Source organism: Camponotus floridanus, unplaced genomic scaffold (genome assembly GCF_003227725.1).
Source record: "Camponotus floridanus strain SB8 unplaced genomic scaffold, Cflo_v7.5 scaffold56, whole genome shotgun sequence".
Classification (NCBI taxonomy): domain Eukaryota; kingdom Metazoa; phylum Arthropoda; class Insecta; order Hymenoptera; family Formicidae; genus Camponotus; species Camponotus floridanus.
Genome location: NW_020229725.1, coordinates 472,222 through 487,058, shown reverse-complemented (window position 1 = coordinate 487,058; position 14,837 = coordinate 472,222).

Below are 14,837 nucleotides of genomic sequence, written 5' to 3'. Positions count from 1 at the left end.
TGTACGTGTGTGTGTATGTGTGTGTTGTGACATATCGAGGAGAACGAGCACCGCCTGTAAATCCACTGTTCGTTGAATGCAGCCATACGTCGTCGCGGTTTTAATCAACGCCGTTGCAAATCCCCTCGGCGTCGGCTCTTTCATTCCTCTTTTTTGGTCGTCGTCCATCGAGAGATCTCCTCTCTCTCTTTTTTTTTTTTTTTAATTTCATTAGCGAACAGCAGTCGGATTACGCGGACCCGGCAGAATCCCTCTTTGGGATTACGAAAGCTCGGAAAAACTGCAGAAAATGTGGAAAATAGCGCGGGGGCGTCGCGACGGTCCAAAATGCGTCGCGCTCGCCGGACGCGACACCATTTTTTTCATATCTGTAAACAAGTCGAAAGACGCGAGACAGATCAGTCGATGAAAGTAACAAAATTCACCGTGAAAAGACGCGGGAACAACCAAGTTCTTTAGAGAGAGAGATTTAAAAAAATTGATTAAATTATTTATACCTTGTATCTAAAATTTTTTTTGTATAAATTTATAAATTTTATTACCTATTATTAATATGGAACTTAAATTTGATGATGTATGGCAAATGAAATATGTAATTAAATTTCATCATTTTTGAAAACAGAACATTTAAATTAAGACAAAAATCAAAGAAATTAAATACATATATAATTATAATTTAGCAAAAAATTGTAAGAAAAAAATATTTGTTACCGACAAGATAAATATAATTTTGTTTCTTAATCGGAATTTTTAAAAAATTTTAGATATTTTTAAAAAATCTATCTTGTAAAAATTTAATTAAATATTTCTTATTTAGCTCGATAGATAAAATTCTGGATTTAACCGCATTTAACAGTATATATAATAGAACTAAAGAACTATACGTAGGTGCGATTTAGAAAAAAGAAAGTCAAAGTACGCAGGGTTGTGCAAAAGCTCCGCTTACAATGGGCGCTTTTTGCGAGAACGGCACCTCGCGCTTGTAGGATTACAGTGATTACGCTTGCTGTAAAGAAGCAAGAAGAGAAGGGCATACAGCAAACTCACTCTGAAAATTAGCACGTTTTCCCAAGCGCGCTCCTGCTCTAAATAACAGCACGCTCTCGCCATTAGTCGCAAATAGAAGACATGACTTTAATAGCACTCGCGTGCTAACCTTTTCTATGAAAGCTCATGCTCGATTTTAAGCTATAAAAAGAGCAGGTTGCGTATCGTGAATTATCAAATTGTTTTTTTTTTTATATTTTACATAATTATAGTCTATGCGAAGAAAGTCTAGAATAAGAACGTTACAAAACGAAATCAAGATCAAAATAATTATTGCAAATTTATTTTTCGATGGCGGCTTAATTCTTTTTATTGAAATATACAATATATAATAAATAAATAATATAAATAAAAAAATATATAAAATGTATATATTAGGTTAATTATATGTTTCGTTTCTTTTACCGCGTGAATAAAATTCTTTTCCATGCTTCAGCTTCAACGTTATTTCTGTATATTCATTATTGATTATTTTTTTACATCTTTGTATAATGTATAATTATCCAATTATCATTCATTACAGTCTACGTTATAATTCTAGCATGAAATTCTGATTTCGTAATCTCTGGATACGCAAAATCACATAGACGCATTTTGTATCGAGTCCCAAGACTTTGATTAGTCGCGCATCCGGATGTATCTCTCGCGATCGCAAACGCACCGGCTCGGGCTTTATCAGAGACGCGAAGACGGGGGAGATAAGGCCATCGTATAGAGAGAGAGAGAGCGCGAGGCGAAACGGCGCATCTCGCGATTTCCCGGACTTTTTTCCGCTTCCCACTCGCGACAGAGAGACGTAAATATGGCGGGCGAGGTTTCATCCCCCGGTGCGCGCCAGCGGCAGCGGCAGCCCCGCCCAGCCTGGTATTCCACCCCCCTCGGCAAAAATAAAGGAACAAACGCCGCGGCATACAATCGTCGAAACATTTTTGACGCTCGCTCTCGCGCGCGCAGGATCGACAGGGAGGTAAAAGAGAACAGCGCGGACGATGGCGATAGATGCTGCGGGACGGAGGAATAAAGCGCGGAGACGAGGAGAGACGGAAGGGGGGGGTGGAGGAGAAAAAGCGAAGAAAAGAGGAGAAATAGGGAGGAGAGGATGATCGAGAAAAAGAGGGACGAGAGAAGAAAGAGAGAGAAGGAGAGACGCGAGCTTGGGATCGGAGGAAGTCGACGAGAGCAGGCGACGGTGCTGCTGGGTAGAAGGGGGCGGACGGGGGTGAGAGGGAGGGAGCTGGATGTTCGAACGAACGCAATTTGCATGATTTTGCATGTTTTAGCGCGCCCCGGCGCTGCGCCCATCGGGTTTCAGCTGTCTGCCTACGTTTTCTGCTTGCTTTTCTGGCTACGGCATGGCCGGCACGCGGGTGCTAGAATCGGAAAGCGGGGGGTGCTGGGGGAGGGCAACGAAGAGGAGCGGAACGAGGGGGGAAAGAGGGAGGGAGAGAGAGAGGTTGCCGATGGAGGTAGCAGCGTCGACTCGACGCGAAAGGAAATTATTTTGCTTGGTTTTTCTCGACGCGCGAAGACGCTCGTTGACAGAGAAAGGGTGGGAGAGAGAGAAAGCTGTCGGATTATTAACGGGCAGCTCCTTCCCCGGCGATGCAAAACAAAATAAAATATTTTCAACTCGTTGAATAAAAAAAAGATAAATAACCGAGAGGCATACGCGTACTCTTTAGCGCCGATATCTCGTCGCAACACCCGCGATCAATGCGAATCAATATCGCAATCAATATCGCGACGCGATCCTATTGTAACGCGGCTGCGTCTTTACGCATGCATATGACAATCACCGAGGAACTGTAAGAGAGAGAGAGAGAGAGAGGGATGCTCGAATGTGTGAATGACATTTTAACCGCGCCTTTTATCAGTCAACGAGCTGCGGTGCGAAACGTACGGAATATGCACATATGGTGTGTCCCGACATCGCCGGCGGCGCCGATCGAAAAAGGACGAGTCACCACCCCCGCTGCGGTGTACGACCCGGTATCATTCCTCGCCGCACTCGGTAAGGCCCGTTCCGGCTCTCTCTCACCGGCAACAATGGGCCAATAGCGAGCCGATAATGAGCGACCATTGTCACATCCCTGAACCCACACACGCGGATCGCGCACGACCGCGATCGGACAAGGAGAGCGCGGGAGGAGGCGGGGGGAGGGGGGGGAAGGACGGAGAGCGCTGGGCAAAGGGGACGGTGGTGTTGGTGGCGGCGGAATGTCATTACAGGTAATCGCGCAAATCACGATCCGCAAGCGCGATCCGTCCTATTCCGCGATCCAGAAAATCGACCCTCGGTCCTTCCCGGTCGCCGCCCCGACTCCTTCCGGTCTCTTCTCCTCTCGGTCTCGTTTTCGCTGCTCTCTTCGTCCCTCCTAAAGAATTGGCCGCGCGATCCAGCACCCCGCCCCGATAAGCTGTATCTCGATTAACGATTCGATCGTGCTCAAGACCGTGAACAATCAATTATTGTAAATCTATTTACGCACGTTATCTTTGATCTTGATCATATTAACGTTTAAAAAAATCGAATAGAACCCCGTAGTAGTCTTAAATAAGTTTTGTATTGATTATATTTTAATATTATATTATAATTAATTATGCATTTTGCAACAGGTTATACAAGTGAACTTTCGAAAATGGAATTTTTTTGCAAAAGTTTAATTAAAAGCGCATTTCTTGCAGTTCTTACGAAATCACAATGTTAAATAATTTGACAATTAATAGAATATTGACAATATCTATTGTTAAAACTAAGCAGTATATTTGACGTAGTTTCACTTGTCTGGCTTTATTATATTTAAACAAGTAAAAACCTCCTTAGCTATTGTACTTTAAGGAACTAGCTTTTAGTAGTTTTGATTCTTTCGAATTTCCTTTTTTTTCCTTTTTCGACAAACAAATTATTATTTTACACAAAACCGATTTATGAAATATTTAAGGTAGATTTAGATTTCGAAGAAATGAAAGAGCAGATTAGGTTAAATCAGATATGAATAGGTCTGGTACTAGAAATATTATCCTAGATTTTAGCGCAAAACAAATATCTTGACGTTTATCCCAAATTTCTTTTATTTGCACAGGAAACCTTTGGCGAGGAATCTTTAGCAAAATAACAGATTAAAATAATAATAACAATAGATTAAGAAGAGCATTTTCGCAGGAAAACTTTTTTTAGCTCCGTCTGAAAAAAACTTATTATTATATTCTATTGTTATATTCTATTGTATAAACAGAAATAAATACAACAGTTATTTTACTCTTTATATTTTATGTTTTATGCATTACTTAACATTATTATCTTTAAGGGCGTACGTTCAGTTTTTTATTAGAAGAAGTAATGAGTTTGGAAAACAATAATGTTATTATTTTAGGGGATTATTTATGGGGTTATTTAGGAGGTTATTTTTGGAAAATAATAATGTTGTTATTTTAGGGGAGCTATCTTTTTCACATTTTGATATATAATAAAATATGTTTAATACTTTCTTTTTTCGGATTTCATCTCTCTTTCTTTCAGTGAACAGATTACCATTAGGTGCTTACATTTTTCAATTGTTCGAGATTATTTCCTAAAGTTTGGCGCCATAAAAATATTTATGTTACACTTTCCAATATTTTGACACATTATCAAGATCGCATGTTTAAAATTTGTACGATTTGCGTAGCGAAGGAGAACCTGTTCTATTTTTAATACAATTTAAAGATATGTATATCATCGAAAAGAGACATTCACTTGAATTTAAATTACAAGAATTATTCGAGTCCATTTTTCCTTTTTTGACGTCATAATCCAAAGTGACAAAAGTACAATGTATCTCTCGATATTTCAATCTATTTTGATAATAGGATCGACATTTTGCGACGGAAGATTTTCGCAATACTCTGATTCAAGTAGAAGGCGGATCTTCCGGGTTATATCGTAGATCGTTAGTGAAATCGCTCTCGCGATTGAGATACATTCATCGTTCGCGATTAGTCGGTGCGTTGTTAGACAGCAAATAACGAGCATGCAGCCAATCATTAGATCTCTTATACCGTGCCGCAGGCGAATGGTGAACGCTCATTCCGAAAGGTCATGGAAAATTGAATGACCGCGAGCAAGAATTATAAGCGAAATCGCTGATTAATGCAACTGAAATATGATTCAAAGCGCGGATAAAAATTAAAAAATTAATAAAAATAAAGGGAAATGTCTCACGTATTTCATTTTAAAATAAAATAACATGAAATAAATTATATTATACGTACAATATTGTGCGTATAATATAAATACTTGTAATATATTTTTGATTAAGGATGTTTTGTATGTACAATCCTAGTAAAAAGTAGCTAAAAATCAATATTGACGAATATATTCACTTTTGATGTATTTTGAGTCTGAGAAATTGTGGAATATTACAATTTGATCTTAGCTACCATTTTTTAATATTTATTGCGTTTTTATTGAAATATTCCGAATTTTGTGTTTAATCAAAATGATTAACTTTTGGCAGAGAATTTGGCCTTGTGACAGATACATGGCTAACTTTATTGAAGTATATTTAATATTTTTTTAATCAGTTAGCACTTGTATAATATTATTTGACCAAATATTTCCTCTGTATCTAAACTTTTGCAAATTTTAAACAAATTCTGAATATTATTTCCATGTGTCTTTGTCATTTGAATCGACGTGATTATACGTTTCCCATAAGAACACATGTTAATTCGGTGCAAATTAAAATCCTTACAACTTGTGAATCGATTTAAAAATTGTACTGAAGATTCTGAAACATATGTAAGGACATTCTGTACGATTTTCATTAAATTCTCAATATTTTGAAAATAGGTACAAAACATCCTTAATAATTTAACGAATAATTATACATAAGTCTCTTTCATATGAGACGCTTAGAAAGACAAAAGGAAATTACTCTCGTGTTTTCCTGCGTCCCCTGATTTGACGACTTCGCTCGCCTCTGTGATCATTATCGGAGACGTATATGTCCGAGAAAGGGTTAATGACGAGCGCGCGAGGAAGGTGGCCGTGATCCTGTACCCGCGGCACTCCCTGCCTCCCTTTTTGCTCGCACACCACGACTCGCCTCATCGTATCTCCGCGCTCCGAAACAGAGGATGACTTGCGTCCACGAGGAGCGGCGAAATAGAGGTGTCTGAGATGAGAGGGCGGCGCGCCGCGTTTATTTATCCTGCCCGCTCTCCGAGAGCTGCGCTCCTCCTCCCTCCGTCCATCTTCCTTGATCTTCTCCTCCTCGTCCTCCCTCTCTTCACGTCTTCCTTGCCTTTTTTTTCTTTCGCCACTGACATCCTCTCGCTCGAGCTCGCTTCATCTCTACTGTTTCTCTTTCTCTCTCTCTCTCTCTTCTCTCGCTCTTCTGTCTTCTTCCCTCGTCCTTTCCTGGTGTCTCTCGTGTCTTGACAGAAAACTCCTGAAGTATAAATCCCTCGCTTTTCCAGCACGTAGATAGTAGATACACTCGCTCCTCTCTCTCTCTCTCTCTCTCTCCTTCTCCTCGACCACCCTCTCGTTTATATCACACGGACGCGCGCGCGGTCATTTTTCACCCTCTCCAATTTCATCCTCTTGCGAGCGTTGTTCCTTCCTTATCTGTCCGTTCTCTCGCTCTCTCGTTTCTCGCAGAGTTTCGATACGTCTACCCTCTTCCTTGCCTGCCTGCCACATTCGTCTCACTCGACGCGGCGAGTTTCTTTCTTCCGCGGCAGGCTTTTTGATCGGCCGCTATCGTGAGAGTGCGGATGCCTTCATCGCCGAGCTTCTTTTCTTCTCGCATCTCCCGATCGAGCTTTCGACCTTGCGACTCGCCTGTCGAGTCGCGGCCTATAATCACCGACCGATGCCGCCGTCACCGTAAAACCCATGGCCCGCTGCGCGGCTTCCGATCACCGCCAATAGTAACGGCAGCGATAGCGATGACACTGGCATTCTCGCAGACGATATTTTAATGTTTAAAGCCGTGTGTTCGATGCCAAGAATGTAAAATTGTAATTATCAATTATGTTTATTAATATTGCTACAGGAACAAAGTAAATATCGTCGTTTACGGATGCTTTGTACCTATTTTCAAAATATTAAGAATTTAATGAAAATTGTACAGAAAATTATACAGAATCCTTACATATGTTTAGAATCTTTAGTACAACTTTTAAATCGATTCACTAAAGCGTTTACAAGTTATAAGGATTTTAATTTGCACCGAATTAACATGTGTTCTTATGGGAAACGTATAATCACGTCGATTCAAATGACAAAAATACATGGAAATAATTCAGAATTTGTTTAAAATTTGCACTAAAGAGGATATTCGTTAATATTGATTTTCAGCTTTTTTACAGATTTTTACTTTTTGCTGGATTTGTACATACAAAAATTTTCATTAAATTCTCAATATTTTGGAAATAGGTACGAAACATCTTTAAGTCATATTATAATTATTCTTATTAATCTTCTTAAGGATATTTTGTACCTATTTCCAAAATATTGAGAATTTAATGAAAATTGTACAGAATGTTCTTACGTATATTTAGAATCTTCAGTACAATTTTTAAATCGATTCACTAAAGCGTTCACAACTTATAAGGACTTTATTTTGTACCGAATTAACATGTGTTCTTATGGGAAACGTATAACCACGTCGATTCAAATGACAAAAACACATGGAAATAATATTCAGAAATTGTTTAAAATTTGCAAAAGTTTAGATACAAAGAAAATATTTGGTCCAATAATATTATACAAGTACTAACTGGTTAAAAAGATATTAAATTCAATAAAGTTAGCCATGTATCTGTCACAAGGCCAAATTCTCTGCCAAAAGTTTTGATTAAACACAAAATTCGGAATATTTCAGTAAAAACGCAATAAATATTAAAAAATACATTTTTGCACTGTAGCTAAAATCAAATTGTGTCCACACAATTTCTCATACTCAAAATACATCAAAAGTGGATATATTCGTGAATATTGATTTTCAGCTACTTTTTGCTGGGATTGTACACACAAAACATCCTTAATCGCGTACAATAATTATATTGAAATAATCAAAGAAGATAAATGAAGTTCTTGCAAGTTCTTTATCAACAATTTTTAGTTAGATACAAATAAATTTTTTTAAATTTAATATCTATTACTTCGAAATTGCGGCTATTAATTATGGCGAGATGACTATCTGAATGTACGGTATCTTCTTTGCAACACGACTCGAGATGAAGTCGAGCTTCGAACACGTACGACACTTGATATCCTCGACAACCGGCCGATGAAAAATCAAGATGCGAGGGAGTTCCGAGGGAGATTCAAGCGTCTCGACTTTCGTATCTCAACGTGATAAAGATACTTGGACGTCCGGAGTATAAACTGACTTTGTAAGGATGTCTATCTAAGATCCTTTCCAAGTCAGGAAAGCTTTCAAGAACATGTTTTATTATCGTCCTTAATAACGAATAGAAATTTTAAAGATGAAAAAGCACAAACTTTTGTTCGCGCATCCTTAAAGTCTCCAATAAAATATATTTTTATATCATAATATCGATAATTTAACAACATTTAATTTATTGATAAATTCGCTGTGATAAATTGTCTCCTTTAATTCAGATAAGGAAAAATGTTGCTTCTGAAAAAATTAATCGCGCGCAACGAGAAATAACTATAATTCACTTTCGATTCATACCTATTCGCAGCCTATTCGATAGATAAGGTCGCCAGAAAGACTGCGTGTTGCGCGAACATCTCTCTCGTTCTCTCTTTTGAATCGGGACGAAAAATTGACGCGATGCGCCAACTGTGGTCCGGTTGCTTTTAATTAAAACATTCCCTGGTTGCGGTACCGCGGAGAAGCTTTGGGAAAAATGAGCGAAGAGAATATAGCGGGGGGTAGAACGGTTTAGGGAAGAGAGCAGGGTGGAGATCGCCAACCAATTATCTGCTCCGATATGATCTTCCGCGTCTTTGCTCTCTCGTTCGAGTCGGATGGGCGACGACTGGTTAAGCTCCCGCGGGGGCCCCCGGGGGAAATAAAGCTCGCCCGGGTTTCCTCTCGTTATTATACACACGCACCCGCCGCGGAACTGCGGCTATCTCTACGATCTTCGGTCCTTTGAGGACCGGCCCGCCCTTCGCGTAATACCTAAGGAAACCGGTGCGGCTTTGCTAAATTAATTCCACGAGCTTGGCAACGCGCGCTCTCCTTGGACTCTCGAGAGCTGCTCGCAATCGCGAAGTACGAGTAAATACGTTTCGTAGCCTGCGAGAGATAAGAAAGGATCGATGTATTGGTGTGGTTAATGATGATTTTTCTCGAAATAATTTTTTGCGCGAAGAGAGGGTTACTCGTAAAATATAACAGATTTTATAAATTGTAAGGAAAAATGTCTCAGAGTGTATCTTTTATTAAAATGAAATTTTCAAAAAAAAATTCTGAACCCTTGTTTCGGTTAAATGGATATTATTCAAATCTATTATATTTTTTATTGTAACTTTGAAATGCGGAGAAAGAAAATTTAAGCTGTAATTAAACAGTTTTCACAATGTTAAAATATTACAGAAATGTGTAATCATGTTTATAGAACAGACTTTTTCACAATTGTAACATTTCAATATTCTTACAATAAATAATTATAATTTTTTATTCTCTTTTTAAATCTAATATCAAGATTAATTATTTTTAAATCCAATACCTCGTATTTAATGTGTCAAAAATAATTGTAACCTTCTCAATTCAAAAAGGAAATCATTCCTCGACGGGATTTTCGCAAAATAATTAGCTCTTCGCATTATTAACAATTGTGCGAACTTATGATTCGCGACTTCGATAATTTCAATAAAAGTAATCGAGGCTCTACTTATACAAAATTACAATTAGTTATAAAGGGCTTGTAGAGCAAGAAAATAAGTATATTACAAAAGTTTAATTATGTCAAGATGTACATCAAAATTTCGGTATTATTGTAATGTCACCGTCGACATAGACTTATTTTGATGTACATCTTGACATAATTAAACTTTTGTAATATACTTATTTTCTTGCTCTACAAGCCCTTTATAACTAATTGTAATTCGATAATTTCATTCTTTCGAAGCGGGCGTAGTCGATCACGTTTATATATCGGGTGACAGCGGGGTCAGGGACGCGCTTGTGCGTGGTTATATCCAGAAACGCGCCTGCCTATCGGGGGAAAAGGGGGACAGCGTAAAGACTCGTGAAAGCTTCCGGAGAGACAAATTGGCGTGAAAACGCATTTCGGGGGCAGAAACGTTGGCGCGGAATTTACGGGAGGGAGGATTGCCGAGAAAGGGGGGTCTCTTCCCCCGCGCCGACGTTCGGTAATGTCAAACATTTAGGTCGAACTCCGGGGTGTTCGGCTAAATACATTCACTCGTCCTGGTCCTATCATTCCGCGCGACCGCTCGCGAAGAATAGCGTGATAATGAGAGGGACATAATATATTTTATAGGGCACCTCTATATACACGGCAACGATCGACGATTCTGGCCTTGGTGACGCGAACTACTTCTTTTTCTCCCTTTCCCTCGTTTTCCTCGGTTGCGGAAATGCAAAGTAGGTTCGGTCCTATTGCGATTGGAACATAATTCTCTAAGTGGACGCAGTTATACGATTATTATCAGTTTTTACATTTGCATTGGATTTTTCTTCGAATATTGTAGCCGAATGTATATGTTTAATTTTGAGAATTGCAGGGTTGGTTTTGTCTCGTTTAATTAAGTGCTTCCGTTAATGCTGTATCGATGAGTTAAGCTTTTCTTAAAATTTCCAATCCCTCGGTTAAGTTTTGTTTCTTGCTTATAATGCCAAGCTATAGGATTTATGCTCTTGCAATTTCTATCTTTCAAGGAAATCTCAAGAAAGCATCTCCCGAAGCGCGCGATTACCCTCCATAATTTCCTCAATAATATCGCGCGCTATATTGATTCTCGCAATTTCTATCTAATTTGGCAGCAACCTCGAAACTGCAACTCGACGTGATTATTTCTTATCGTTCTTAGAATCAGAATGCATCTATAATCCGCGCTGCTTTTTATCATTAATTTTTAAAATCACATTTCTTATAACAAAGCGTTTTCAAAAATAAATCTTTTGACAGATTCGGAGGCTAAGTGCACGATCAAAATTATATTTGCTCGTATTAAAAATCAATTGTATTTAATTAACTAATTTTTAATTTAATTTAAAAATTAAAATACATTAATTTATTTAAATTTGTCTACGCTCTCAACGATGCTACCAAAAACATCTATCATTTTATTTCCTTGAAGCGGTTAATTATATCCACAGATATACTTCAATTACTCGAATGAATATCGCGCCCGAATCATATTTCTTTTCGGAGCGTTTCAATTACTCGAATCGAGGTATCAACTTATTCGGCGAGCAGCGTATCTTTTATTCGGCAGGTAGACAGATATGGACCAAGTCGAGCCGAGTCGAGCCGAATCGTATCGAGTCGCGTCAAGTTGCGAGGTACGAGCTGCGATGTCGGGTACGCCAGCAGCTCGGGGCATTCGTCCGGGTCGGGTCCGACTACCTCTCGCAGCAGCCATTAGTCGCACCCTGCAAATTGAGTGGCGCCTGCTAGATACGCGCCTGATTCCATTAAAGACATCAAACGGGCAAAAATTACATCAGCAGCCACCCTCCATTCTAGCGCCGCTGTATTAACCTGCCTGCCATGCAGGCGTCCCCGGCGTACATGCACCCACACACATGCACGCGTACGCGCGCACACCGACGCACGTTTGTCCTCTGTCCTCACCCTCGTGGCACTCGCTAGCTTGCACCAGTTCTCTCTCCTCTCTCTCTCGTTCTCTCTCATCTCGCGAAACTAGCGCGAAGCGCGCTTAACGCACCGGAGGTGGCAATTTTTACCCTTTTTCCATGGGGTATTGCTCGGTGACTGTGCAAGCGCAAGCGGTGATGAAAAATCTTGCCAACAACGGCCGATCGCCTCTGAAGTAGCGCGGGGCTAGCGTTAAAACCTTTTGCGGTATAGCGATCGCGGTGATTGAGACCGCCGTCGAGTCACGCGCTTTTAGACTTTGTTGAATACCGATATGCATTTTGCAAGTTATGCATCGATTGCAATGAAAGATTAAGGATGTTTTGTATCTATTTTCAAAATATTGAGAATTTAATGAAAATTCTACAGAATGTCCTTACATATGTTTAGAATCTTCAGTACAATTTTTAAATCGATTCACTAAAGTCGTTCACAAGTTGTAAGGATTTTAATTTGCACCGAATTAACATGTGTTCTTATGAGAAACGTATAATCACGTCGATTTAAATGACAAAGACACATGGAAATAATATTCAGAATTTGTTTCAAATTTACAAAAGTTTAGATACAGAGGAAACATTTGATCAAATAATATTATACAAGTACTGACTGGTTAAAAAGATATTAAATATAATTTAATGAAGTTACACAGAGAAAAATGTATACTGTATTGAAGTAAATATTATTTATTTTAAGTATATCATAAGTTTGTATATCCGCAAATATATTATAAGTTTACCACAAGCATTAAATTTAATTGAATATATTCTGAATTTTAGTAAGTGCAGTATTTTAGTCAAGAATATTAAATTAAAACAAAAATTTTATTTGCTTGCTACAAGAGTTGACGTAAAGAAAGTTTAATTTTTCTTTGATACAACTTTACAATATTCTTGAAGGAAAAATAAATTCTTCTTTTAAATACATGATAACTAGATTTTCTACTATTTGTGATGAGTATATTTTAAGATTTTTATCAAGAATATATTCTTTGTTGAAGAAAACTATTACTTAAAAAAAGAAAAGTAAACTGAGTAATCGCTTTCCTTGACAGTAGAATGATATTTTTCTCTGTGTAGCCATGTATCTGTCACAAGGCGAAATTCTCTGCCAAAAGTTAATCATTTGGATTAATAAAATTCGGAATATTTCAACAGTAAAAATGCAATAAATATTAAAAAATGGTAGCTAAGATCAAATTGTAATATTCCACACAATTTTTCTTACTCAAAATACACCAAAAGTGGATATATTCGTCAATATTGATTTTCAGCTACTTTTTGCTGGAATTGTACATACAAAACATCCTTAAACAATAAAATTTGAATAAAATTATTCGAATAATAATTAGCACATCACTCGACATATGTGAATATCTAGCGTTAGATGTAGTCATTTAATTCTATTTTTTTAAATTTAGTATATTTAATTAACTCGATTTTTAAAGTGCTTTCGTTTAATTTAGAAAAATGTAAAGATATATGACACACAAGATCTCTCAGATATTCTCTCAGATATATTAAACGGTAGATGTAAAAATGCATTGTAATCAACGATTTCACTTTCTGCATAGTAAAAGGGATAAACGGAAGATCTCTCTTATATAAATCGTCAATGCATTATGGCGAGCCGATGAAACCACTCGTCATATTAACGAGCGACTCAATATTTCAGTCTGGCGCTGCGGTAATTAAAAAATCTTTTTTACGAATAATAAGGCAATCATGGTTAGGGAGGCAGAATTAACAGAGAGATAGACGTAAGCTCTTTCGTTAATTTTTATCAGAGTAACCCTACCGAGACACATGTATTTTAACTGTTCAATGTCTGATCAAAACTCACGCAATATGCCGAATGCAAGTCCAATTTATGATGCTACAATTGATTAACAGAGAAAGAGAGAGAGAGAAAAGAAAAAAAATAGAATAATTTGGAATATTCACAAAAAATTTAAATTTATATAAAATATTAAAATTTAAAATAATAATAAAAATCCTTAATATACTTCGATAAAAAGTATCGAGAAGTTATAAGCAATTTTAAATTTATAAGTAATAGTAAATTCAAAAAATTTTATCATGTACTATCGCTTTTAAAGAAAATGAAGGGAATGAGATAATCATATAAAATAATGAAATTTAATAATTGACAATAAAAACAACTTTTATACGTGAAGTTATAAATATATACCTTTTTCTATACGAAATGTGATATTTTGGGAAAATTATTAAATGTATAATCTATGTAAGACCTAGGAAACCCACAAAGAAAATCACTAGTCGATAGGTTTGCAGCGGTACGCATTTATGCAACCGCATACTGTGGACGAACGTTTTTTTTTTTTTTTCAACGAAATTTTTTCTACACGGAACAACCGGGCCGTCGCGCCGCTGCGCGGAGAAAGAGCCTGCCAAATCTAATTCCCGCCTCGCTTTATTTGATCATATTTTACATCGGCTTTTGACGCCGCCCTCGAAAGGCACGCTTTTAAAATACATTACACGTTGCATCGCGCGTTGGCGCGCTCCGCTACACGATAAATACGCTCTACGTTTGAGCAATCATTCTCGCGGCTCTCCCATTAGTCGCGCCCTAACGATATTATCACCGTGCGCCCCTTGCAGCATGCCGCGTACAACGTGAAAATCTTAGGGGTGAATTAGCAACTGATTGGCCATCGATGCAACGATTATGGGACAATGACATCGGAATTTCGGCTCGACTTTATATATTCCATCTTGCAAAATCAAATAAATGTTAGATAATTGCGGAAATATTTAATTGAATACGTCAGCAAGTCTGTCAGTAAAAAAATGATTTTAAAATTTGTCATCTTTGCGAAAAAGAAATTAATAATATTATACTAATAATAAAATTTTGAAGACAATTGATAATAGAAACGCATTACAATTGCAAATGTTAATGCGAGAAAAGGCACAAGAATAAAAGTTGAAACAACTTTTGCTTTTTAATAT